At 41.7% G+C, this 26,289-nt stretch overlaps 2 pseudogenes; both read right to left on the bottom strand.

The window, feature by feature from the left end:
* Positions 1–35: 35 nt before the first annotated feature.
* LOC111373443 lies at positions 36–9,430 on the bottom strand (annotated as a pseudogene).
* A 7,397-nt stretch (positions 9,431–16,827) lies between these two features.
* LOC111373442 lies at positions 16,828–18,624 on the bottom strand (annotated as a pseudogene).
* Positions 18,625–26,289: the final 7,665 nt, after the last annotated feature.

Below are 26,289 nucleotides of genomic sequence, written 5' to 3'. Positions count from 1 at the left end.
CACCTACGAAAACCTTGTTACGACTTTTACTTTCTCTAAATGATAAGGTTTAGTGGACTTCTCATGACGTCGAGGGTAGCACACCACCCACATCGATGCGATATGAACACTTCACTAGAACATTCAATAAGTAGGAGCGATGGACATTGTGTATAAAGGGTAGGAACGTAGTCAACATGAGCTGATGACTTATGCTTACTAGGAATTCCTTGTTGAAGACCAACAATTACAATGATCTATCCCCATCACAATGAAATTTCAAAGATTACCCGGACCTGTTGGCCAAGGCTATAAACTTGTTGAATGCATCAATGTAGTGCGCTTGTGACCCAGAACATCTAAGGGTATCACAGACCTGTTATTGCCTCAAACTTCCACGGGTTAAAAGGTCGTAGTCCCTCCAAGAAGCTGGCAACAAAGGGTTACCTCGGCATAGCTAGTTAGCAGACTGAGGTCTCGTTCGTTAACGAAATTAACCAGACAAATCGCTTCACCAACTAAGAATGGCCATGCACCACCACTCATAGAATCTAGAAAGAGCTCTCAATAAAAGTTAGTTAGAGAGAGATGCTCTCAACCTATTGAGAGAAAATCCCACACGGTGGCCACTTGTCTTGAGAGTTTTCTTATGAATTTTCTTGTGTTTTGGTTTGACTTTTACTAATCTTTGGTGAAAATTGAATTTAAACATATTGTTTATTACTAGATTCTGCTCTAATCTGTGGTTTGGGGGCAACTTTTGCCTGTTTCTGGGCAGCTTATTTTCAACGTGAGTCGTCTGCTCAGTGTAAAGTACAAAGATTTTATACTGTAGGTTGGTTTTCAGTTCAAGTTCGGTGGGATTTCTGGACAGTGTTCTTGCTGTTTCTATCACAGCCTTGGTCAAATTCAGTTATTACTTTTTGATGGTCTGTTGAAGTCGTTCAGTTGCATTCAATTTTTGGATGCTTCATTCTGCTCACTTTTCTGGTTATCCTTTTGTTGTTGCTGGAAGTTTGTGTTTCTCTCGACTTGTTTAGATTCTCAGGACTTTCGCTTCAATTTTTTTTGCTCATCCTAGACTTTCAGCTTACATTTTAGGTCTTTCTTTGGTTGTGGTTCTCTTCTTATTGGTTTCTCCATAGCTTGGTCTTCCAATTTCCAGTGTGTTCTGCTGCTTTCTTGTGTTTTGCTTGCCTCGACTAGGTTTTAGGATTTCTTTTCAATCTCCATTGGCATTCTCTTGCTCCAGGTTCTCGGTGTTCTCACTGTTTGCTTACTGTACCTATCGTGTATGTATTGGTGCTCACAGATTTTAAATTTATCTCTGGTCTCTCTGCTGCCTTCCTATCATCTGCCTTGTGTCAGGGATTGGTGGCTGATTTGTTTCAATTTTAGGTTTACTTGGTCAATGTTTTGACTATCTGGTTTGTGCAGACTCCTTGCCCTGGGCTTGAGTACTATGCCAGTGTGGATAAACCTACCGGGTTTGCCTTTGGAATTTTGGAATACGAATGCCTTGGGCAAAATTGTGTCAAAGGTTGGGAAACCCATCTCAACCGACAAAATTACGACAATTAGAGACCTGCTTTCGTATGCCAGAGCTCTTGTGGAAATTGATGCTTCTATCGACCTTGTGCAGGAGGTTAAGATTAGACTTCCAAATGGAATGCTGAGGGAACAAGAAATTATATTTGAACACGAAACAAAATTTTGTGGTTCTTGTAAAATCTTCGGTCATACTTCTCTTGGATGCAATGTAAAACATGGAGGGGTAGACAAAGGTAAGGACAAAATTGGAGTATCTACTAATATACAAACTCAGGATGCTTAGGAGACTAAAAAATAGGCTGGAAAATCAGCTACAATCTCACAGCTACTGTCTACTAAATCGACAGATTGTGGAAAAGTAAATGGACAGCAATCTGGGATTTTCGTTGAACAACAAAGGCAGCCTCTTAACCAAAATTCAAATCACTTAATTGATGACCAGCAAGCCCAAATTTTGGGTCAGGAAGAAGTGCCGTTTGTAGAGGTTGGTAGCAAGAAAAATCGGGCAACTCATGGAAAGAATAATGCTCGGTCTTCAGTACCTATTTCTTCGGCAGATTCTTTAGCAAATGTCAATGAAGCAGAACCAAAAATTGCTGAAAATGAGAAGCTCAAAGGTATTGTTGTTGAGCAAAGAAAACCGATTACTAAAGTTGCTAAGAAGAAGGGTACATCCCTTGCTTCAACGTCAAGAAGCATGCATTTTGGAATATTAGGGGTATGAATCCACCCCTTAAACAAAATGGGATTTGTGAATTTATCCAGCAACATTGGATTGATATTATGGGCATTTTGGAAACAGAGTTGGGGGATCAAAAATTGATGAGGATTTCGAGGAATAAGTTCGATGGCTTCATGCATGTCAACAATTTTGGAAGTCATAGAGCCGGACGGATCTTGATTTTGTGGAATCCGTCCAAAGTATTTTTGGATGTGATGGAGGTTCATCCACAAATCATTCAGTGTAAAGGTACTTGCAAGGTAACATCTTATACCTTTCTTGTTAGTTTTGTTTATAGATTTCATACTATGGTTAACCAGAGACCACTTTGGAACAAAATTATGGAGTTCAATGCTAATGTCTCATCATCATGCTTGATTCTTGGTGACTACAATAATGCTCTTAAATTTGATGAGAAATGTAATGGGGCGGATGTTACCCTTTATGAAATCAAGGATCTTAGATATTGTTGGCTTCATGTGGGTCTAACGGATGTACGGTCTATTGGTTGTTATTACACGTGGACTAATGGTTCAATTTGGAGCAAAATTGATAGGGCAATGGTCAATGATATTTGGGTACAAAATGGGGCATATGTTGTTGCAAATTTTCTACCCTTCGATTGTCTTTCCGATCATTCCCCTTGTATTGTTTTCGTTCATGACCGTATTGGGGGCGAAAAAAACCTTTCAAGTTTTTTAATATGTGGACTAAGTATATGGACTTCCATGATATCATTCAAGCTAGTTGGAATTNGGTTTGGGGACAACTTTTGCCTATTTCTGGGCAACTTATTTTCAACGTGAGTCGTCTACTCATAGTGTAAAGTACAAAGATTTATACTGTAGGTTGGTTTTCAGTTCAAGTTCGATGGGATTTCTGGACAGTGTTCTTGCTGTTTCTATCACAGCCTTGGTCAAATTCAGTTATTGCTTTTTGATGGTCTGTTGAAGTCGTTCAGTTGCATTCAATTTTTGGGTGCTTCATTTTGCTCATTTTTCTGGTTATCCTTTTGCTGTTGCTGGAAGTTTGTGTTTCTCTCGACTTGTTTAGATTCTCAGGACTTTCGCTTCAATTTTTTTTTTGCTCATCCTAGACTTTCAGCTTACATTTCAGGTCTTTCTTTGGTTGTGGTTCTCTTCTTATTGGTTTCTCCATAGCTTGGTCTTCCAATTTCCAGTGTGTTCTGCTGCTTTCTTGTGTTTTACTTACCTCGACTAGGTTTTGGGATTTCTTTTCGACCTCCATTGGCATTCTCTTGCTCCAGGTTCTTGGTGTTCTCACTATTTGCTTGCTGTACCTATTGTGTATGTATTGGTGCTCACAGATTTTAAATTTGTCTCTGGTCTCTCTGCTGCCTTCCTATCATCTGCCTTGTGTCAGGGGTTGGTGGTTGATTTGTTTCAGTTTTAGGTTTACTTGGTCAATGTTTGACTATCTGGTTTGTGCAGACTCCCTGCCCTGGGCTTGAGTACTATGCCAGTGTGGATAAACCTACCGGGTTTGCCTTTGGAAGTTTGGAATACGAATGCCTTGGGCAAAATTGTGTCAAAGGTTGGGAAACCCATCTCAACCGACAAAATTACGACAATTAGAGATCGGCTTTCGTATGCCAGAGCTCTTATGGAAATTGATGCTTCTATCGACCTTGTGCAGGAGGTTAAGATTAGACTTCCAAATGGAATGCTGAGGGAACACGAAATTATATTTGAACACGAACCAAAATTTTGTGGTTCTTGCAAAATCTTCGGTCATACTTCTCTTGGATGCAATGTAAAACATGGAGGGGTAGACAAAGGTATAGACAAAATTGGAGTATCTACTAATATACAAACTCGGGATGCTCAGGGGACTAAAAAATAGGCTGGAAAATCAGCTGCAATCTCACAGCCACTGTCTACTAAATCGACAGATTGTGGAAAAGTAAATGGACAGCAATCTGGGATTTTTGTTGAACAACAAAGGCAGCCTCTTAACCAAAATTCAGATCACTTAATTGATGACCAGCAAGCCCAGATTTTGGGTCAGGAAGAAGTGCCATTTGTAGAGGTTGGTAGCAAGAAAAATCGGGCAACTCATGGAAAGAATAATGCTCGGTCTTCAGCACCTATTTCTTCGGTAGATTCTTTAGCAAATGTCAATGAAGCAGAACCAAAAATTGCTGAAAATGAGAAGCTCAAAGGTATTGTTGTTGAGCAAAGAAAACCGATTACTAAAGTTGCTAAGAAGAAGGGTACATCCCTTGCTTCAACGTCATGAAGCATGCATTTTGGAATATTAGGGGTATGAATCCACCCCTTAAACAAAATGGGATTTGTGAATTTATCCAGCAACATTGGATTGATATTATGGGCATTTTGGAAACAAAGTTGGGGGATCGAAAATTGATGAGGATTTCGAGGAATAAGTTCGATGGCTTCATGCATGTCAACAATTTTGGAAGTCATAGAGCCGGACGTATCTTGATTTTGTGGAATCCGTCCAAAGTATTTTTGGATGTGATGGAGGTTCATCCACAAATCATTCAGTGTTAAGGTACTTGCAAGGTAACATCTTATACCTTTCTTGTTAGTTTTGTTTATAGATTTCATATTATGGTTAACCAGAGACCACTTTGGAACAACATTATGGAGTTCAATGCTAATGTCTCATCATCATGCTTGATTCTTGGTGACTACAATAATGCTCTTAAATTTGATGAGAAATGTAATGGGGCGGATGTTACCCTTTATGAAATCAAGGATCTTAGATATTGTTGGCTTCATGTGGGTCTAATGGATGTACGGTCTATTAGTTGTTATTACACGTGGACTAATGGTTCAATTTGGAGCAAAATTGATAGGGCAATGGTCAATGATATTTGGGTACAAAATGGGGCATATGTTGTTGCAAATTTTCTACCCTTCGATTGTCTTTCCGATCATTCCCCTTGTATTGTTTCCATTCATGACCGTATTGGGGGCGAAAAAAACCTTTCAAGTTTTTTAATATGTGGACTAAGTATATGGACATCCATGATATCATTCAAGCTAGTTGGAATTTTGATGTACGAGGGACGAAACAATATCCTTTGCAAAAATTGAGTAAACTAAAGAGAACTTTGAAGGAGCTTAATAATAAGCATTTTGAGCATATTTTGACGAGGGAAAATGAGGTAAAATTTAATTAGAGGCTGCCCAATTACAATTACATGATCAGTCCATGAATGTGAATTTTCAACTTTTGGTTGCTAAGTTGAGAAAGAAGGCTGTTGGTTTATGTGAAGCGGAGCGGAGTTTTTATTATCAAAAGGTAAAATGCATCTTCCTTAAGGAAAGTGATAAATGTGCAAAGTTTTTTCACTCAATGGTTAAAAGGAACTCTAGGAGGAATTTCATTGCTCCTATTCTTAAAGAGGATGGGATGTTCACCACTTCACAAGACCAAATTGCTTTGGAATTTGTCAATTTCTATACCAACTTGTTGGAAATATGAGGTTGTTCGACCGATTGACAATGACATTATTTGCAATGGTCTTTTGGTATCTTTGACAAAAAGCAACGCATTGGTTCGGGACATTTCTATTGATGAGATTAAAGATGCTCTTTTTGGGATTGGAGATGATAAATCTCCCGACCTAGATGGGTACACTTCATGTTTTTTCAAAAGTGCATGGGGGTGTATTGAACATGATTCAACCATGCCGTCATTGCTTTGGTGCTAAAGTCTACTCATGTACCTAGTGTTGGGAATTATAGATCGATATCTTGTTGTAATGTGATCTATAAAGTGATCACAAAAATCCTTGCATCTAGATTGAGGCCTATGTTGGGAGACATAGTGGACCAAGCACAAGCTACTTTCATTGAAGATAGAAGCATGATAAAAAATATTCATCTTGCTCAAGAACTCTCGAGACAATACAATAGAAAGAGGGTTGCTCCAAGATACCTCCTTAAATTGATTTAGGGAAAGCTTATGACTCGATTAGTTGGAACTTTCTCAAAAGTGTGCTTAAAGGGCTGAAATTTCCTTTGAGATTTGTTCAATGGATTATGGAATGTGTTAACACTCCAATATATTCTGTTGCTTTGAATGGGAGTATGCATGGATTTTTCAAAGGCGAGAAAGGTCTTCGATAAGGTGATCCACTTTCTCCTTTCTTGTTCGTGCTTTGTTTTGAATATTTTTCTAAAATGATCAAGGATGCTACAAATGATTGTGATTTTAATTATCACCCGAAATGTGGTCCCCTTAAGATAACCCATTTGGCTTTTGCGGATGACTTGATGTTATTTTCAAGGGAAGATGCTATGTTCGTGGAAATTCTCATGAATTGCCTTGAAAAGTTTGGTTTAACATCAGTTTGAAGACTACCACATTGAAATCTAGCTTATACACAGCTGGGATTATGGGTATGAGCTTGAAAGAATCTTGGAAATGTCTAATTTTTCGAAGGGGACTACGCCTTTTCGTTACTTAGGTATTCCTTTTGCCTTGGAGAAACTCAAAGTGAGTTCTTACGCTCTTTCCTTGAAAAAATTACGGCTTATATTGGAGCTTGGAATTGCTCATCCTTATCTTATCCCGGCAAAGTGGAACTCATTAGGGTGGTGCTTCAAGGAGTCGAATGTTTTTGGCTTTCTATCTTCCCCATCCTGGCTACAATTATTTCAAGGATTTTAGCCTTTGTCAAAAATTCCTTTTGGGATCAAAGAAGCCTTTGGTTGTGTAGAAGGGTCTTTGCCTTCCAAAAGAGGAAGGAGGTCTCGGATTAAAGGACTTGAGCAGTTGGAATCTAGCATCACTTGCTAAATTTCCTTGGAACATTCAACATAAAAAGGACACTCTATGGATTCGGTGGGTTCATCAAGTATATCTTAATGGGACTTTCAATTGGGAGTTTTGTCCTAGAAAGGATCATTCTTCACTCTTCAAGAATCTGCTGAAAATCAGAGACATTTTGCATGAAAAAGTTGTTGCAAAACAGATTTTATAAAATGGATAGCTTGTGGCGTCAGGTCAGATGGATGGTGGTAGTATCCTATCTCCACAAACTGATTTGGAATAGAATATCCTTGCTGGGCATGCATAGAACATACCCCAACCTAGGCAGAATCTGGACAGGCTTAGAGATGGCCAGACAATTCATTTCACAGGCGGTTTCTGGTTTTTTTGGATAAAAATCTTGGCTATTCGGTTGAGCATAAATTCAGCACGAAAATTGCCTATAATTTATTTAGGCCCTTAGGTACATTGAAGACTTGGGGAGCTAAAGTTTGGAAATCGTTCATCACTATGAAGGTTTCCTTTTTACTTTAGTTAGGGGTTCAATCCAAACTCCTAACTAAAGAAAAAGTACAATTCCTGGACGTTGATTGTAATTGTGTATGTTGTGGGCATTTGGTGGAAACTTGCAACCATCTTTTCTTTAAATGGTCCTTCACATCTACATTATGGGGAAATATTAGGCGATGGCTCGGCATCAAGAGATCTATGACTACACTTGCTAGTGCTCTATGACTTTTTATGCACTTCACATATTTTGTATTTTCTGGTTATGCCCAGAGTAATTGTATGTGTTAATGTACTTTTGATTGCTTGAAAATGCCCGATGTACTTGTATATGGAACATTTTTTATCAATGATATTTACATTTAATAGAAAGAGCTCTTAGTCTATCAATCCTAACTATGTTTGGACCTGGTAAGTTTCCCCATTCTCAGTCAATGCACGAAAATTGCTCATAATTTATTTAGGCCCTTAGGTACATTGAAGACTTGGGGAGCTAAAGTTTGGAAATCGTGCATCACTATGAAGGTTTCCTTTTTACTTTAGTTAGGGGTTCAATCCAAACTCCTAACTAAAGAAAAAGTACAATTCCTGGACGTTGATTGTAATTGTGTATGTTGTGGGCATTTGGTGGAAACTTGCAACCATCTTTTCTTTAAATGGTCCATCACATCTACATTATGGGGAAATATTAGGCGATGGCTCGGCATCAAGAGATCTATGACTACACTTGCTAGTGCTCTATGACTTTTTATGCACTTCACTTATTTTGTATTTTCTGGTTATGCCCAGAGTAATTGTATGTGTTAATGTACTTTTGATTGCTTGGAAATGCCCGATGTACTTGTATATGGAACATTTTTTATCAATGATATTTACATTTAATAGAAAGAGCTCTTAGTCTATCAATCCTAACTATGTTTGGACCTGGTAAGTTTCCCCATTCTCAGTCAAATTAAGCTGCAGGCTCTACTCTTGGTGGTGGCCTTCCATCAATTCCTTTAAGTTTCAGCCTTGTGATCATACTCCCCCTGAAAACCCAAAAACTTTGATTTCTCATAAGGTACCAGCGGAGTCCTATAAGCAACATCCGTCGATCCCTAGTCGACATCGTTTATGGTTGAGATTAGGACCATATCTGATCATCTTCGAGCCCCCAACTTTCATTTTTGATTAATGAAAACATCCTTGGAAAATGCTTTTGCAGTTGTTCATCTTTCATAAACCCAAGAATTTCATCACTGACTATGAAATAGGATTGTCTCCAATTTTACCTGTTAATCATTACTCCGATCCCGAAGGCCAACGTAATATGACCGAAATCCTATAATGTTATCCAATGCTAAAGTATCCAGAGCATAGGCTTACTTTGAGTACTCTAATTTCTTCAAAGTAATAGCACCGGAGGCACGACCCAACTAGTTAAGGCCAGAAGCGCATCGTCAACAAAAGGGACAATCTCTGAAATCAAACCCTAATTCTCTATCACCTGTCACTACCATAGTAGGCCACTATCCCACCATCGAAAGTTGATATGGCAAAAATTTGAATGATGCGTCTCCAACACGAGGGCCATGCGATCCATCGAGTTATCATGAATCATCGTAGCAACGGGTGAGCCCACGTCGACCTTTTATTTAATAAATGCATCCCTTCTAGAAGTTGAGTTTTGTTGCACGCATTAGATCTAGAAATACTATGGTTATCCGAGTAGCAACTACCATCAAACAAACTATAACTGATTTAATGAGCCATTCACAGTTTCACAGTCTCAATTAATTCATACTTACACATGCATGGCTTAATCTTTGAGACAAGCATATGACTACTGACAGGATCAACCAAGAAGCATTCCTCTTTGATGTCGACATCGCGAGGGCGGAGGTCTAGGATGAGGAAGAATGTCATTTACATGGGTAATCGGAGGATCCGCGTCCTCGTACCCACTCAGTGTTCCACATCCGAGAATTCGAGCAAAACAAGGTCATTTTAGGCAAAGAGATACCGTCGTAATGGGCATACAGCACAGGGAATCGAGATGGAGATGACCAAATGTGAAATTCGAGCACCCAATGAACAGGTGTGAGGAGGATGTTGTCGCTGCCAGAGTAGGGATCCAATGTACTCAAACACGCGGATCGTAACTGACGTGCTTTATGCACACGATGCCCAAACAAAGCTCACACATGTCCGCCAACCTAAAAGTTCACAAACAAGTGACGAGCTGAGCCGGAGCATGTCCCACTACGTACAGTAAGAGATTATTGAGAAACCAATCGAAATTTATCGTGCAACGATGATCGTGATCGTGAGCACCTACTACGTTGCCCAACATGCTATGCCTGAAGGGCACAACATGCTTCGAACAACGTTTTCTTTGATGCTAATATTTTGCTTACCCTCTATAGGAGGCAAGCTAAGAATGGATCGAGGGAAGATCAAGATGGATTCGCCACTTTTAGGCACACGAGTGAGAAGCCTGTGTTGGCAAGGGGTTGAATCGTGCCGTCGAAGTTCGCAATGTGATGACGATCACAGTCACGAGCACTTACTGCAATACCCTATGAGCCGTGCCCATGGGGTACCGCATGCCCGACAATGTTTCTTTCGGTGCCTACGTCCTGGTCCTCCCATCTTGCAAATGAGCAGCATCTGGTATCGAGCCAACGTAGGCTGTAAGCATCTAGCTTCGGCCTGATTTTCAAGGAAGATCGAGATTCAATGTCACACATGGGTGGAAAGCCCATGTTGGGAAAGGGCCAAAATGTGAGTTCACAGTGCGATAACTGTCATAATTGAGAGCACTAAACACGTTCCCTTGCACACCATGCCCAAGGGGTACTGCACGTACTCGCCGACGATAACGTCTTACTTTGGTGCCCATGTTTTGATCCTCCTATCATGTGAATGAAGCACGAGATGATCCCAAGGTAATGCAGCCCGTAAAGCACGAGTTTTGATGGATTTTTAGGCAACCCGATCGGATGGAGTGCATTCGTGAGAACTAGTTGCAACGTACATCTTATGCCTAGGCCAATCAATTGATACATCACGTGGTTTTATCCCCACGTACATCCTATGTCTTGTATCATCATGCCTTTCAATGGTCTCATTTTTGAATAGTTTTACACCACTCGATCGGACATTGGGAAGTTGCAGGAACTACGTTGTAGCATGTGTCTTATGCTTAGGCCAGTCGATCAACACACCGCGCGGTTTCGTCCCCACGCATGCTCTCCATCCTACATCGTTGGGCCTCACGATGGTCTCAATTCGGGACAATTTCACACCAACTGATCGGACATTGGGAAGTTGGGAGAACTACATTGTAATGTGTGTCTTATGCCTAGGCAAATCGATCGACACATCACGTGATTTCTCGTCCCCACGTATGCCCTCCATCCGGATTGTTCCTCCTACTCTCGTCGGGTCTTTACTCCATTTTTGGACCGAAATAGGCAATTGTGAGAAAATTTGGGGCCATATTTTGACACGCAACGTGATTTCATGCCCATGCATGCCTTCTATCTAGGTGCTGCTGGAGGATCATCTGTCGACGTATCGCCGGAGAAGCACCATCGTCGGACGAAAAACTTGCTCGAGCCGGCATGTGTCGGTCCCCAAGGCTCCAAAGTTTAAAGGGACACAAGCTACCCTTAGGTAGTTGCTCCCTACAACTGCTTGCACATGCTACTTATTACCTTTCACGCATCCCTCTCCCCTATAATAAACTTCTGAGAAAAAACCCCAAGAGATAGGAGTAGATATCAACGGGCTAAGAAATCATACTATTTCTTTTCCATTTTCTATATGATTTTTGGTGATGATTTTTTAGAAAAAAATTTTGGCAATGAAAATATGTTGAATGGGATCTCGAAAAAAATATTTTTAATTTTTACTTAAAAATCTTTAAAAATAGGGAAAAATGGAAAACAAATGGGGAAAAATCCCCAAAAATCATGGGAGGCTCGTTATCATCAAATATTTGTAGAACCCCAAATAATTATAGACACCTTAGTGGCACTAAGACATGAATATTGGATGACTAAAGTATACTACAGATGTTTAGTCTCATTCGAGACCTATTTTTGACATAGGAAACTTTCTATTTGGAAAATTTTATCTCAATAAAAATTGTAGCTCTTTGAGTTTTCTTTTCAACGCATTTTGAATTACCTCAATCGGATATCAGGAGAAGAAGTTATGATAGAAACACTGAAGGCTGTGCAGTGTCAACGGACTACAACCGGTCGACCGAAACTGTCTGAAATGAAAATTCTCATTTTTCTCTAGAATTTAAATATTTATTTTCATCAATTATTTTCTCAAATGGCCACCCACATTTTTGGCAATAAAAACCCCACTAAATTGAAGCATTTAACCTCAAACTTAAATGGCACCCATGTTTTCTCTCTTAAATAAAATTTGACCCTTTATTTGCTTTAAGTTATGGAAATAGAGACCTCATTTCACTCATTTTTTCTCACACCAAAAGCAAGAGCTTTTGCATGCTAAATAAAGAGTTTCCAAGAGAGAAAAAGAGAGGGAGGAAAACTATTTTTCCTAGAAGTTTAAGAAGCGTTTTTAAGTATCAATTCTCAACAGTTTTATAACATCCAAGGAGTGCATTTCTTTCAACGTCCAAGTTTCATCGAAATTTTCAATCCAAGTTCTCAAAGTTTCAAAAGCATCAATCAAGGTAGGTAGAGGTGCAATGTGTTTAATCGTGTTAAGTTATAAGTTTCGATTCATGTTAATGTTTGTATGTCAAATGGTACTCTGGTACGGCATGTCCCTCTATGTTAATGGTTGTATGTCAAATGGTACTTTGGTATGGCATACCCCTCTATGTTGAAAAAAATGTTCGTATGTCAAATGGTGCCCTCGGCTACGGCATACCCCTTCATGTCAAATGATGTCTCCCGGTACGGCATGTATGAAAAGTTATAAAGTTAATATTTTGAAATGTATAGCTTGATCACGAATGCACCTATGACACCTATTGAGTTTTTTCAACTCACGGGTTTAATCTCATCCCTATAGATTGAAGGAATTCTACCTTGGGCATGGATGGAGGAGAAGATGGAGAGTAATGCAACGAGCTCATGGAAATCTGGTGAATAAGTGATTTGGATTTATTTTTATGAAATGTTTTCCAATGTTATTTCTTTAAAGTTTTGAATAACGCAGAATGCGAGAACAAGTTATGTTTTCTTACATTTGTTTGTTTTGAAAAATGATTCAGTGTTTTTGTTTAAAGTATTTGAAGTATTGTTATTTAAATTATTATCCAAAGATGTAAGCTTCCACTAAAACGTATACACTTATTACTAAACCACCGGTTAAGCTAAGTAAAGTAAGTAGCGTTCTGGTCGACTAGGGGTTGGGGCATTACAATATTTGAGGAGCAATTGCTCTTTTGTTGAAAACAATTTCGATTCACACGTTGATGCATGCCCGGAAACAGGGGACGGGACGAGAGGAAGGTGAAATGGTGTGGAAATAACTGAAAATGTATTAAATTTGAATGATAAACTTCTATCAAGCGATCATTTTATGTTCCAGACAACTATCCATCGATAGAACATCGCGAGGCTTACTTTTGCTCGTCATGTGACACGAAGGCAGCGCTGCGTCCTAGCAGTAATAGGGACGCAAGCACAATTTCAAGCATTCTCAGGCACCTTCAGGCATACGATGTGCAGACCATGTCGGGGATGCGGGCACGTTTTAGGCATTTCTAGGCAATTTCTGGGACAAGGTGTGCAGGCCATGTCAGGGATGTAGGCATATTTTCTGGCATTTCTGGGACACGGTGTGTAGGCCATGCCCAGGACGTGGGCAGATTTCTAGGCATTTCTAGGTAGTTTATGGCACACGATGTGTAGGCCACACCCAGGGACGTAGTCAAATTTTCAGGCATTTCTAAGCAGTTTTTGGACAAGGTGAACAGCACATGTCCGGGATGCAGCCCGATTTTCAGGCATTTTTAGGTAGTTTCTGGGACATGGTGTGCAGGCCATGTTCAGGAAGCGTCTAGGCCATGGCAGGGACATAGCCTGATTTATAGGCATTTCTGGGTAGTTTCTGGGTACAAAGTGCAGGGCATGTTTGGGAAGAGTCCTGGTTGCGTCCCGGACACAGCATGATTTCTAGGCAATTCTAGGCAGTTTTTGGGACATGGTGTGTAGGCCATGTCCAAGATGCAGCCTGATTTTCAAGCATTTCTAGGCTGTTTATGGGACACGGTGTGCATGACATATCCGTGATGCAGCCTAATTTTCTGGCATTTCTAGGGAGTCTCTTAGACATTGTAAGCAGGCCATGTCTAAGACGTGGCAGGGTCACAGCCTGATTTTTTGGCATTTCAATGTAATTTCTGGGACACGGTGTACAGGCCATGTTCGGGATGCGTCCGGGCCACGACAGGCCACAGCCTGATTTTTAGGCATTTTTGGGAAGTTTCTGTGTACGGTGTGCAAGGCATGTCTGGGTACGGTATGCAGGCCTTGTTCGGGTCACATCCTGGCCGTGGTAAGGTCGTAGCCTATTTTCCAGGCTTTTATAGGCAGTTTCTAGGACACGGTGTGCACGCCATGTCCATGACGCGGTAGGGACGCTGCCTAATTTCCATGTATTTCTCAACATTTCTGGTACATGGTGTGCAGGTCCTATTTGGGATATGTTCTGGCCATGACTGGGACGCATGCAGATTTTCAGGCACACGAAGGTAGGACGATTTGCTGGCCATGTTAGGGACACAGGCACTTTGCCAGGCCATGTTAGGGATACGTCCTGGTCGCGGTAGGGAAGTAACCTAATTTCAAAGCTTTTCTAGGCAATTTTTAGGACACGGTGTGTAGACCATGTCCAGGACACGGTAGGGACACAGCCTGATTATCAAGTATTTCTAGGTAGTTTCTAGGATGTGATGTGCAGGCCATGTTCGGGACGCGTCCTGGCCACGTCAGTGACGTAGCCTGATTTTCAGGCATTTCTAGGCAGTTTGTGGGTGCGATGTGCAAGTCATGTTCAGGACGTGTCCTGGATGCGGTAGGGATGCAGCCAAGTTTTATGGAATTTCTGGGCAATTTATGGGACACGGTAAACAGGACATGTCCAGGATGCAGGATGATTTTCACTCATTTCTAGGTAGTTTCTAGAACACGGTGTGTAGGACATGTTCAGGATGTGTCTGGGCCAAGGCAGGGTCGTAGCTTGACTTATAGGAATTTTTGGGCAGTTTCTGGATAGGAAGTGTAGGCCATGTTCGGGAAGAGTCTAGGACACGTCCTTCCTACCATTTCTAGGCAGTTTCTGGGACACGGTGTACAGGCCATGTCCAGGACACGGTAGGGACGCAGCATGATTTCCAGGCATTTCTAGGCAATTTTTGGGACACGGTGTGTAGGCCATATCAGGGACGTGTTCGGGCCTCAACATGGAAATAGCCTGATTTTCAGGCATTTCTCGACAGTTTCTGGGCATGATGTGCAACACATGTCTGGGCACGGTGTGTAGGCCTTGTCCAGGACACGTCCTGACCGCGACAGGGTCACGCCTATTTTCCAAGCATTTTAGGCAATTTCTGGGACAGTATGCAGGTCATGTCCGTGACGCGATAGGGGGCTCGACCTAATTTTTAGGCATTTCTCGACATTTCTGGTGAATGTTGGGCAGGTCATATCCGAGATGCCTCCTTACCATGGTAAGGACGTAGGCAGATTTTCAGGCACGTGAAGGTAGCACGATTTGCCGGCCATGTTAGGGACGTAGGCACGTTGCCAGGCATTTTGGGCAGTTTTTGGGACACGGTGTGCAGGTCATGTCCGGGATGCATCCTAGTCACGATAGAGAAGCAGCCTGATTTTCAGGCTTTTCTAGGCAATTTCTATGACATCGTGTGCAGCCCATGTCCATTACGTGGTGGAGAGGCAGCTTTATTTTCAGGCATTTCGAATTAGTTTTTGGGAAACAATGTTCAGGCCATGCCCATGACGTGTCCTGGCCACAGTAGGGACGCAACCTGATTTTTAGGCATTTCTAAGTAGTTTGTGGGCACGATGTACGGGCCATGTCCGAGATGTGTCCTGGTCGTGACAGGGATGCAGCCAGATTTTTAGGATTTTCCAGGCAATTTCTGGGACAAGGTGAACCAGGTCATGTCCAGTACGCAACCTAATTTTCAGGCATTTCTAGGTAGTTTCTAGGATACAGTGTGCAGGGCATGTTCGGGATGCGTTTGGGCTAAGGCAGGGACGTAGCCTAATTTTTAGGCATTTCTGGGTAGTTTTTGGGCATGGAGTGCATGCCATGTCCGTGAAGCATCCAAGTCACGATCAGGACGCAGCCTGATTTTCAGGCATTTCTAGGTAGTTTCTAGGATACGGTGTGCAAGACATGTCCATGACATAGCCTAATTTTCAGGCATTTCTAGGCAGTTTCTAGTACACGGTGTGTAGGCCATGTCCAGGATGCGACAGGGACACAGCATGATTTTCAGGCATTTCTAGGCAGTTTATGGGATACGGTGTGCAAGTCCTGCCCGGGATGCTCTAGGTAGTTTTTGGGACACGGTGTGCAGGCCATGATTGAGATATGTCATGGCCGCGACAAGGACACAACCTGATTTTCAGGCATTTCTAGGCACGGTGTGGAGGGTATGTCTGGGTACAGAGTACAAGCCTTGTCTGGGATTCGTTTGGGTCATAATAGGGATGCAGCCTAATTTCCAAACATTTCTAGGTAGTTTCTGGGACACGATGTGCAGGCCATGTCCAGGACACGGAAGGGATGCAGCTTGATTTTTAGGCATTTTCGGGGAGTTTCTGAGACACGGTGTGCTAGCCTTGTCTGGGATACTTCCAGGCCACGGCAGGGATGCAACCTAATTTTTACACATTTTTGGGTAGTTTTTGGGCACAATATGCAGGCTATGTTTGCGATGCATCCTGGCCGCGGCAAGGACATAGCCTGATTTCTAGGCATTTTTAGGTAATTTTTGGGACACGATTTGTAGGCAATGTCGAGGATGCTACAGGGATGCAGCCTAATTTTCAAGCATTTCTAGGCAGGTTCTAGCACACGGTGTGCAGGCCATGTTCGGGACGCATCCTAGCCACGACAGGGACAAAGATAGATTTTTAGGCACACGAAGGTAGCATGGTATGCAAGCCATGTCAAGGACGTAGGTACACGAAGGCATATTTTCATGCACATGAAGGTAGCACGAGATGCGGACACATGAAGATAGCACCGAGTCCCGTCCATGTGAAGGGTGCTGGCATATGTAGGTAGCACGTAGTTCATATCGATGCCCATCGTAGGCACACCCGGCGATTTCTAGGACACGATGGGTAGCTGGCGTGGCATTTCTTCTCGTGTTTTCCATCATAACCTACATGATGTCCACCATACTGGTCGACAGTTATTGCTCTCCTGGTTAACCCGTCAATGCCAATGCCAATAGAAGAATAAGTGTAGGATATGACTGCTGCTGCAATAGATCGATAGCCAGTACTTCGCATGGAGGTTTTGTATTTTGCCAAAAATTATCCGAATTGCTGCAAATATTATCATATATGGATAGTAGGATATCGAACACTTGATAAGATGGCCGTGTTTGTGGAAACAATTTGACCTTGAGATCGCCCTAATGATATATCATACATATATTAGTTTGAAAAACACGAGAAATTGTCTCAAAAATAATATAAATCTCACACTATACAAATGGAAGCATGTATAGTGTATCCAATTATAACCCTGATGAGATTACCATACTGGGCTAATCCACAAAGTTGAGCTTTCCTACCTCCTATGAAGTACAAATTATTAGGAAATTACAAGTTTTTAAAATTTATCTCAACAAATATGCATCAAATTTCCCAAGCAAGCGTTACCTAAATGAAACTCAATAACTTCCATATAAGTGTAGTTTTTTTTTTGCCATTGATGGGTTAATCGGGGGAGTGATAATTTTCAATTAGTATGGTGGACGTCATGTAGGTTATAATAGAAAACATAAGAAGAAACGCCATGCCAGCTACCCACCCGAGTTGTGCAAGGTAGGACAGCTCAGCTTTGCGGTTTAGCCCAGTATGGTAATCTTATTCGGGTTACAATTGGATAAACTATAAATGCTTCCATTTGTATAGTTTTAGTATTTATATTATTTTTGAGACAATTTCTAGTGTTTTTCAAACTAATATATATATGATGCACGGTTAGGGTGGTCTCGAGGTCAAATTGTTTTCACAAACATGACCTTCTTGTCAAGTGTTCGATATCCTACTATCCATATATGATAATATTTGCAGTAATTTTGATAATTCTTAGCCAAATACAAAACTTCCATGAGTCGTCATGGCTATCGACCTATTGCAGTAGCAGTCATCGTCGGATGGGAAACTTGCCCGGGCCGGCGTGCCGGTCCCCAAGGCTCCGAAGTTTGCAGAGACGCTGCCTACGATAGATTGCACATGCTGCTTGTTCCCTTTCATGTACCTTCTCCCCCCTCTAATAGACTTCTGAGAAAAAACTCAAGTGACGAGAGTAGCTATCAAAGGGCTGAGAAATCATAATATTTATTAAATTAGAACGATTAACTTCTATTGAGCGATCATTTTATGTTCTCGACAACCATCCATCGATAAAGCATCGCGAGGCATACTTTTGCTCGTCATGTGACATGAAGGCAATGCCGTGTCCTGGCAGTGGCAGTGACGCATGCACATTTTTTGGCACCTTCAAGCACACGATGTGCAGGCCATGTCAGGGATGAGGACATGTTTTCAGGCATTTGTAGGCAGTTTCGGGGACAAGGTGTGCAGGCCATGTTAGGGACGCTGACACATTTGGGGGCATTTCTGGGACACGGTGCGTAGACCACTTCCGAGGATGCGAGCAGATTTCCAGGCATTTCTAGGTAGTTTATGGCACACGGTGTGTAGGCCACGTCCAGGACGCGTCGTGGTTGCGACGAGGACGCAGGATGATTTTTAGGCACACAAAGGTAGCATGGTGTACAGGCCATGTCAAGGACATAGGCACATTCCCAGGCATTTTTGGGACACGGTGTACAGGCCATGTCCAGGAGACATCCTGGCCGTAGAAGAGAAACAGCCTGATTTTCAGGAATTTCTAGGCAGTTTCTAGGACACGGTGTGCAGGCCATGTCCAGGATGCAACAAGGACGCAGCCTAATTTTTAGGCATTTCTAGGTAGTTTCTGGGACATGATGTATAGGCCATGTTCGAGACATGTCCTAGCCACCGCAAGGACGCGACTTGATTTTCAAGCATTTCTAGGTAGTTTGTGGGCACGGTAGCAAAACATGTCCGGGATGCAGGTTGACTTTCAGGTATTTCTAGGCAATTTCTGGGACGCGGTGTGTAGGCCATTTCTGGGATGCATTAGGGCCACGGCAGGGATGTAGATTGATTTTCAGGCATTTCTAGGCAAGGTGTGCAGGCTATGTTCGGGACACGTCCTGGTTGAGGTAGGGACGCAGCCTGATTTCCCAGCATTTCTAGGCAATTTTTGGGGCACGATGTGCAAGCCTTGCCCTTGACGTGACAGGGATAAAGCTTGATTTTCAGGCATTTCTAGGCAGTTTCTGGGACACGGTGTGCAAGGCAAGTTCGGGATGCATCTTGGCCTCGGCAGGGATGTAGCCTGATTTCCTGACATTTCTATGCAATTTTTGGGACACGGTGTGCAAGCCATGTCAAGGACGCGCTAGGGATGCAGCCCGATTTTTAGGCATTTCTAGGAAGTTTCTGGGACATGATGTGCAGGCCATGTCCGATACGCGTCCAGGCCATGACAGGGACGTGGCCTGATTTTTCAGGCATTTTTGGGCATGGTATACAGGCCATTTTCTGGACGTTTCTTGGCTACAGCAGGGACACAGCCTGGGTTCTAAGCATTTCTAAGCAGTTTCTAGGACACGGTGTGCAAACGATGTCAAAGACACGATAGGGACGCGACCTGATTTTTAGGCATTTCTAGTCAGTTTATGGAACATGGTGTGCAGGCCATGTCCGGAATTTGTCTTGGCCATGACGGGACGCAAGCAGATTTTCAGGCACACAAAGGCAACACGGTGTGCCAACCAAGTCAGGGACGAAGGCTCGTTCGCAAGCATTCTAGGAAGTTTCTTAGATATGGTGTGCATGCCAAGTCTAGGACGCGGCAGGGACGCAGCTTGATTTTCAGGTATTTCAAGGCAGTTTTTGGGACATGATGTGTGGGCCATGTCAGGGACGCGTCCTGGCCACAGTAGGGACGCAGACTGATTTTCAGGCATTTCTAGATAGTTTTTGGACATGGTGTGCAGGCTATGTTCGGGACGCGTCCTGGCCATGGTAGGGACACAGCCTGATTTTCAAGGATTTCTAGGCAGTTTTTGGGACATGGTGAACAGGACATGACCAGGACGCAGCCTGATTTTTTGGCATTTCTAGGTAGTTTTTGAGATACGATGTGTAGACCATGTTCGGGATGCGTTCGTGCCAAAGCAGAGATGCAGCCAAATCTTTTGGTATTTCTCGACATTTTTTGGGCACGGTGTGAAGGCTATGTTCGAAAAGCATTGTAACGTCCTGACCCCTAGTGGACCGGAACGCTACTTACTTTACTTAGCTTAACCGGTGGTTTAGTAACAAGTGTATATGTTTTAGCGAAAGCTTACATCTTCAGATAATAATTTAAATAACAATACTTCAAATACTTTAGACAAAAACACTGAATCATTTTTCAAACAACAAAACGTAATTTAGTTGAAGAAAACATAACTTATTCTCGCATTCTGCGTTATTCAAAACTTTAAAGAAATAACATTGGAAAACATTTTATAAAAATAAATCCAAATCACTTATTCACCGGATTTCCATGGGCTCGTTGTATCACTCTCCATCTTCTCCTCCATCCATGCCCGAGGTAGAATTCCTTCAATCTGTAGAGATGTGATTAAACCCGTGAGTTGAAAAACTCAATAGGTGTCATAGGTGCATTCGTGATCAAGCTATACATTTCAAAACATTAACTTTATTACTTTTCGTATGGTGCCATTCCAATAATTGCTTGGAAACTGTTATTATAAGCGAATTATACTAGAGGTAAGTATGACTCCCAATTACCTCCGAGATCCAAAACACATGTTCTCAGCATATCTTCCAAAGTTTGTATGGTCCTTTCAGACTGACCATCGGACCAAGGGTGATATATTGTACTAAAGTTTAGCTTCGTTCCCATAGCTCCTTCCAAAATTTGGACGTGAACCTTGGGTCTCTGTCAGACACAATGGATACAGGTACACCGTGTAATCTCACAACTTCTTTAATGTACAACTGTGCCAATTGGTCTAAATTGAATGTCATTTTCACTGGAAGAAAATGAGCTGACTTCGTTAGTCGATCCACTACTACCCATATAGCATTATTTCCTCTTGCTGACTTCGGGAATCCAACCACAAAGTCCATCGTGATATTTTCCCATTTTCATTCAGGTATATCTAGTGGATTTAACAATCCAGCTGGTTTTTGGTGTTTAGCCTTAACCTGTTGACATACCATGCACTTTTGTACGTACAGCCCTATACTTCTTTTCATATTTCTCCACCAAAATGTATCTCGAAGATCTCGATACATTTTCGTACCACCGGGATGTGCGGTGTACGGGGTGGAATGAGCTTATTTTAATATCTCGTTTCTCAAGGCTTCATCCTTAGGCACGCAAATTCTTTCTCTAAATATCAGTGCCTGATCCTCAGTTATTCCAAAGTCCTTTTTCTTATCGGTACCAACTTCATTCTTAATCTTCTATAAAAATGAGTCTTTATTTTGTGCTTCTATAATTCGATCTCTAAGAGTAGGTCGAATTATTAAAGCTGCTAGGCGAGTAGTGACTTCTCCTGGTGTGGTAACCACTTCGATCTGCAACTTTTCCAAGTCATTGACTAACTCCACTTGAGAGGTGGGTAGTGACATCAATTGTCCCATTGATTTTCTACTTAGAGCGTCGGCCACAACATTAGCCTTACCCCGATGGTAGTGAATAGTGCAGTCGTAATCGTTCACCAATTCCAACCATCGTCTTTCTCGCATAATCAATTCCTTCTGTGTGAAGAAATACTTGAGACTTTTGTGATCTGTGTAGCTGTCAAACTTCCGTCCATACGAGTAGTGTCGCCATATCTTCAAAGCGTGTACTACCATTGCAAGTTCTCAATCATGGGTCGGGTAGTTCTGCTCATGTTTCTTCAATTGTCTTGAAGCATAGGCTATCACTTTTCCATTCTGCGTTAGTATACATCCCAATCCTCGCTTGGATGCGTCGCTGTATATATCAAACCCTTCCGTACCTTTAGGTATTGTTAATACAGGTGCTGATATCAACTTCTACTTAAGTTCTTGGAAACTTTGTTCGCATTTTTCTGTCCATTGGAATTTTACTCCCTTCCTTGTAAGCTGCGTCATTGGTCCAGCTATTTTGGAGAATCCTTCTATGAATCTCCTATAATATCCAGCCAATCCTAGAAAACTCCATACCTCGCCAGCATTTGTTGGTGCTTTCCAGTTGGTTACTGATTCTACTTTTGCTGGATCTACTTCAATCCCTTGGGCAGTAACTACATGTCTAAGAAATCCAACTCGTTCAAGCCAAAACTCGCACTTCTTGAATTTGGCATACAGCTTCTCCTTGTGTAATACCTCTAAGGCTATTCTCAAATGCTCTTCATGTTGCTCCTTACTCTTGGAATATATCAAAATGTCATCAATGAAGACTATGACAAACTTATCCAAGTATTGATGAAACACTCAATTCATCAGGTCCATGAACACTGGAGGTGCATTGGTTAGCCCAAATGGCATCACCGTAAACTCGTAGCATCCATATCGAGTTCTAAAAGTTGTCTTAGGTATATCCTTTGTCTCTACTTTCAGTTGATGGTATCCCAATCGTAAGTCGATCTTGGAAAATACCTTAGCTCCTTTCAGTTGATCTAATAGATCTTCGATCCTCGAGAGTGGGTACTTATTCTTGATGGTTAATCGATTTATCTCCCTATAATCTATGCACATCCTCATGGTTCCATATTTCTTCTTTACAAACAACACCGGTGCTAGTCTTCTGGTACCAAATAGCATGAGCTCTTTGCAGCATTTCACGGTATGTGGTAAAGCGATGGGACATAATTATCATGCTTATATCCAAGTTCAGCCCTTGTTCAAACCTTCGTACCTTCTTATCTTCCGTATCCACTAGATGTGGAGCATACCTTGAAAGTTGATCAAACTTCTCTCATACTCAGTCAGGGACATAGTCTTTTTGCTTGAGTTGGAGGAATTCACTTTCTTTGTGATCCCTCAAGGACTGGGGAAAGTACTTGTCCATTACTTCTCCTTTGAATTGCTCCCAAGTCAATTTTGCTTGTTACTCAGGGGTCCTTGTCCTTGACATCGAGTCCCACCAGTGACTTGCATCATCGGAGAACATGAACTCAGTACACTGGACTTTCTGAGCATCCGTGTACCCTATCAATCGGAATATACGCTCCAACTTACGAAGCCACTCCTTGACTGTAAGTGGATCAGCTACTCCGTTGAAGGTAGGGGGCTTGTGCCTTCGAAATTGCTGGACCACTGTAGCATGGTTTGGAACATTAGGATTTAGTGGTAGGGGTTGAGCTTAGTTCGGATTTTGCCTACCTAGGTCTTGAACCGCTCGGAGGAGGTCTCTTATCAAGTTTTGGTTTGCGCGGGCCATTTCCTTTAAACAAAACATATGGTTCTTATTAGTTTCATTCTTCGAATACTAAAGCAAAGAAGATAGTGTTTTATTTCTTGACATATGGGAAGCTATTACAAGGATTTAAATCTAATCCTTATAAGTTCTACGGTTCTTCTTTGGTGGAGCTTCATCTTTGGAGGAGTCTTCCGCCTCAAGTCTGAACTCTATGTCCATCCCAACCTGTGGCTCAGGCTCAGGATCATTCTCTAAATCATCCTCGGGTTCTTCTTCGGGATCTTCTTCCTCAGCCAAAGGTTCCTCCTCAGGCTCATCATAGATTACATCATCCTACAAATCAATCAGGGCATGGCAATACCTCTCAAACTCGAACAGGTTTGGGTTGCCTTCTAACATTTCATCTCTAACCGTGACTCCCATATCTCCCCATTGAGGTGGGAGGGAGTGTATAAGGTTATTTATGGCCTCAATATGCATGATCTCCATACCAGCATTAACCACCGTCATGCATCTCTCATAGATGTCATACACATGTTTGTTAAGCGGTCAGATTGGATCAGTTACATAGTTTTCATAGGAATGAATTGCAATTCTACGGTTCAATGCTCCTCTATATGCCCTAGCCGTTCTATGAGTCATATCTATTGCATTTTCACATACATCATACTTTTTCTTTGCTTAAAGAAAACATGCAAATATTTAAACTTTCATATCATGCAATTCCCTTTAAGCCCTTAGCTTTTGCCCAAGTCCATTACATATCTTTAAATAACACACCTCTAAATCATATCAAAGCATCATAACATAAACATAATCTTTAACTTTAAACATGAACATACCTGGGCCATAGGATGAGATTGATGGATGGATGCACGACGCCATGGAATACCTTAAACTTTTCATTTTCCTTTTGTTTTTAAAAAAAACATACTTGGTCTACAGAACCGGCTAAACTTTGCTCTGATACCACGCTGTAACACCCCGACCTCTAGTGGACCGGAACGCTACTTACTTTACTTAGCTTAACCGGTGGTTTAGTGACAAGTGTATACGTTTTAGCGGAAGCTTACATCTTCAGATAATAATGTAAATAGCAATACTTCAAATACTTTAAACAAAAACACTGAATCATTTTTCAAACAACAAAATGTAATTTATTTGAAGAAAACATAACTTGTTCTCGCATTCTGCGTTATTCAAAACTTTAAAGAAATAACATTGGAAAACATTTCATAAAAATAAATCTAAATCACTTATTCACCGAATTTCCATGGGCTCGTTGCATCACTCTCCATCTTCTCCTCCATCCATGCTCGAGGTAAAATTCCTTCAATCTGTAGAGATGGGATTAAACCCGTGAGTTGAAAAACTCAATAGGTGTCATAGGTGCATTCTTGATCAAGCTATACATTTCAAAACATTAACTTTATAACTTTTCGTATATGCCGTACCCTGAGGCACCATTTGACATGAAGGGGTATGCCATACCCGAGGGCACCATTTGACATACGAACATTTCTTCAACATAGAGGGGTATGCCGTATCGAAGTACCATTTGACATACAACCATTAACATGGAGGGATATGCCGTACCATTTGACATACAAACATTAACATGTATCGAAACTTATAACTTAACACGATTAAACACATTGCACCTCTACCTACCTTGATTGATGCTTTTGAAACTTTGAAAACATGGATTGAAAACTTCAATGAAACTTGGATGTTGAAAGAAATGCACTCCTTGGATATTTGAAAACCGTTGAGAATTGATGCTTGAAAACACTTCTTAAACTTCTAGGAAAAATAGTTTTCCTCCCTCTCTTTTTCTCTCTTGGAAACTCTTTCTTTGGTATGTAAAAGTTCTTGCTTTTGGTGTGAGAAAAAATGAGTGAAATGAGGTCTCTATTAATAGGTAAATATCCTATAACTTAAAGCAAATGAAGGGTCAAATTTCATTTAAGAGAGAAAACATAGGTGCCATTTAAGTTTGAGGTTAAATGTTTAATTTAGTGGGGTTTTTATTGCCAAAAACATGGGTGGCCCTTTGAGAAAATAATTTAGGAAAATAAATATTTAAATTCTAGAGAAAAACGAGAATTTTTCATTTCAGGCAGTTTCGGTCGATCGGTTGTAGTCCAGTTGACACTGCACAGCCTTTAGTATTTCTATCATAACTTATTCTCCCGATATCCGATTGAGATAGTTCAAAGTACGTTGGAAAGCTAACTCAAAGAGATACAACTTTTATTTAGTATCATTTTCCAAATCGAGTGTTTCTTATGTCGAAAATGGGTCTCAAATGAGACTAAAAATCTGAAGTATACTTTAGTCATTCAATATTCATGTCTTAGTGCCACTAAGGTGTCTAGAATTATTTGGGGTTCTACATCCCCCACACCTTAATTAAAATTATTTGGGCCATGTCCATAACGCATTCTGGCCACGGCAGGGATGCAACCTGATTTTTAGGCATTTCTAGGCCGTTTGTGGGCATGGTGTACAAGACATTTCTAGGGTGCAGGCAACTTTTTGGCATTTCTAGGCAATTTTTGGGACACAGTGTGCAGGCCATGTTTGGAAAGCGTCCAGGCCATGGCAGGTAGGCAATTTCTAGCCACGCTGTGCAGGCCATGTTGGGGATGCGTCTTGGCCGTGACAGGGATATAGCCTAATTTCAAGTCATTTCTAGGCAGTTTCTAGGACACGGTGTGTAGGCTATGTCGAGGAAGCGGCAGGGACACAGTCGGATTTCAGGTATTTCTAGGCAGTTGCGGGGACACGGCGTCCAGGCCATATTCGGGGTACGTCCTGGCCGTAGCAGAGATGCAACCAGATTTTCAGGCATTTCTAGGCAGTTTGTGGGCACGGTGTGTAGGACATGTCCAGGATGCAGCCATACTTTCAGGCATTTTTGGGTAGTTTTTGGGACACGGTGTACAGACCTTGTCCGGGACGTGTTCAGACCATGGCAGGGATGAAGGTTGATTTTTAGGCATTTCTGGGTGGTT

The sequence above is a fragment of the Olea europaea genome, unplaced genomic scaffold (genome assembly GCF_002742605.1).
Source record: "Olea europaea var. sylvestris unplaced genomic scaffold, O_europaea_v1 scaffold1133, whole genome shotgun sequence".
Taxonomy (NCBI): Eukaryota; Viridiplantae; Streptophyta; class Magnoliopsida; order Lamiales; family Oleaceae; genus Olea; species Olea europaea.
This window is presented reverse-complemented; position numbering and strand designations above follow the sequence as displayed.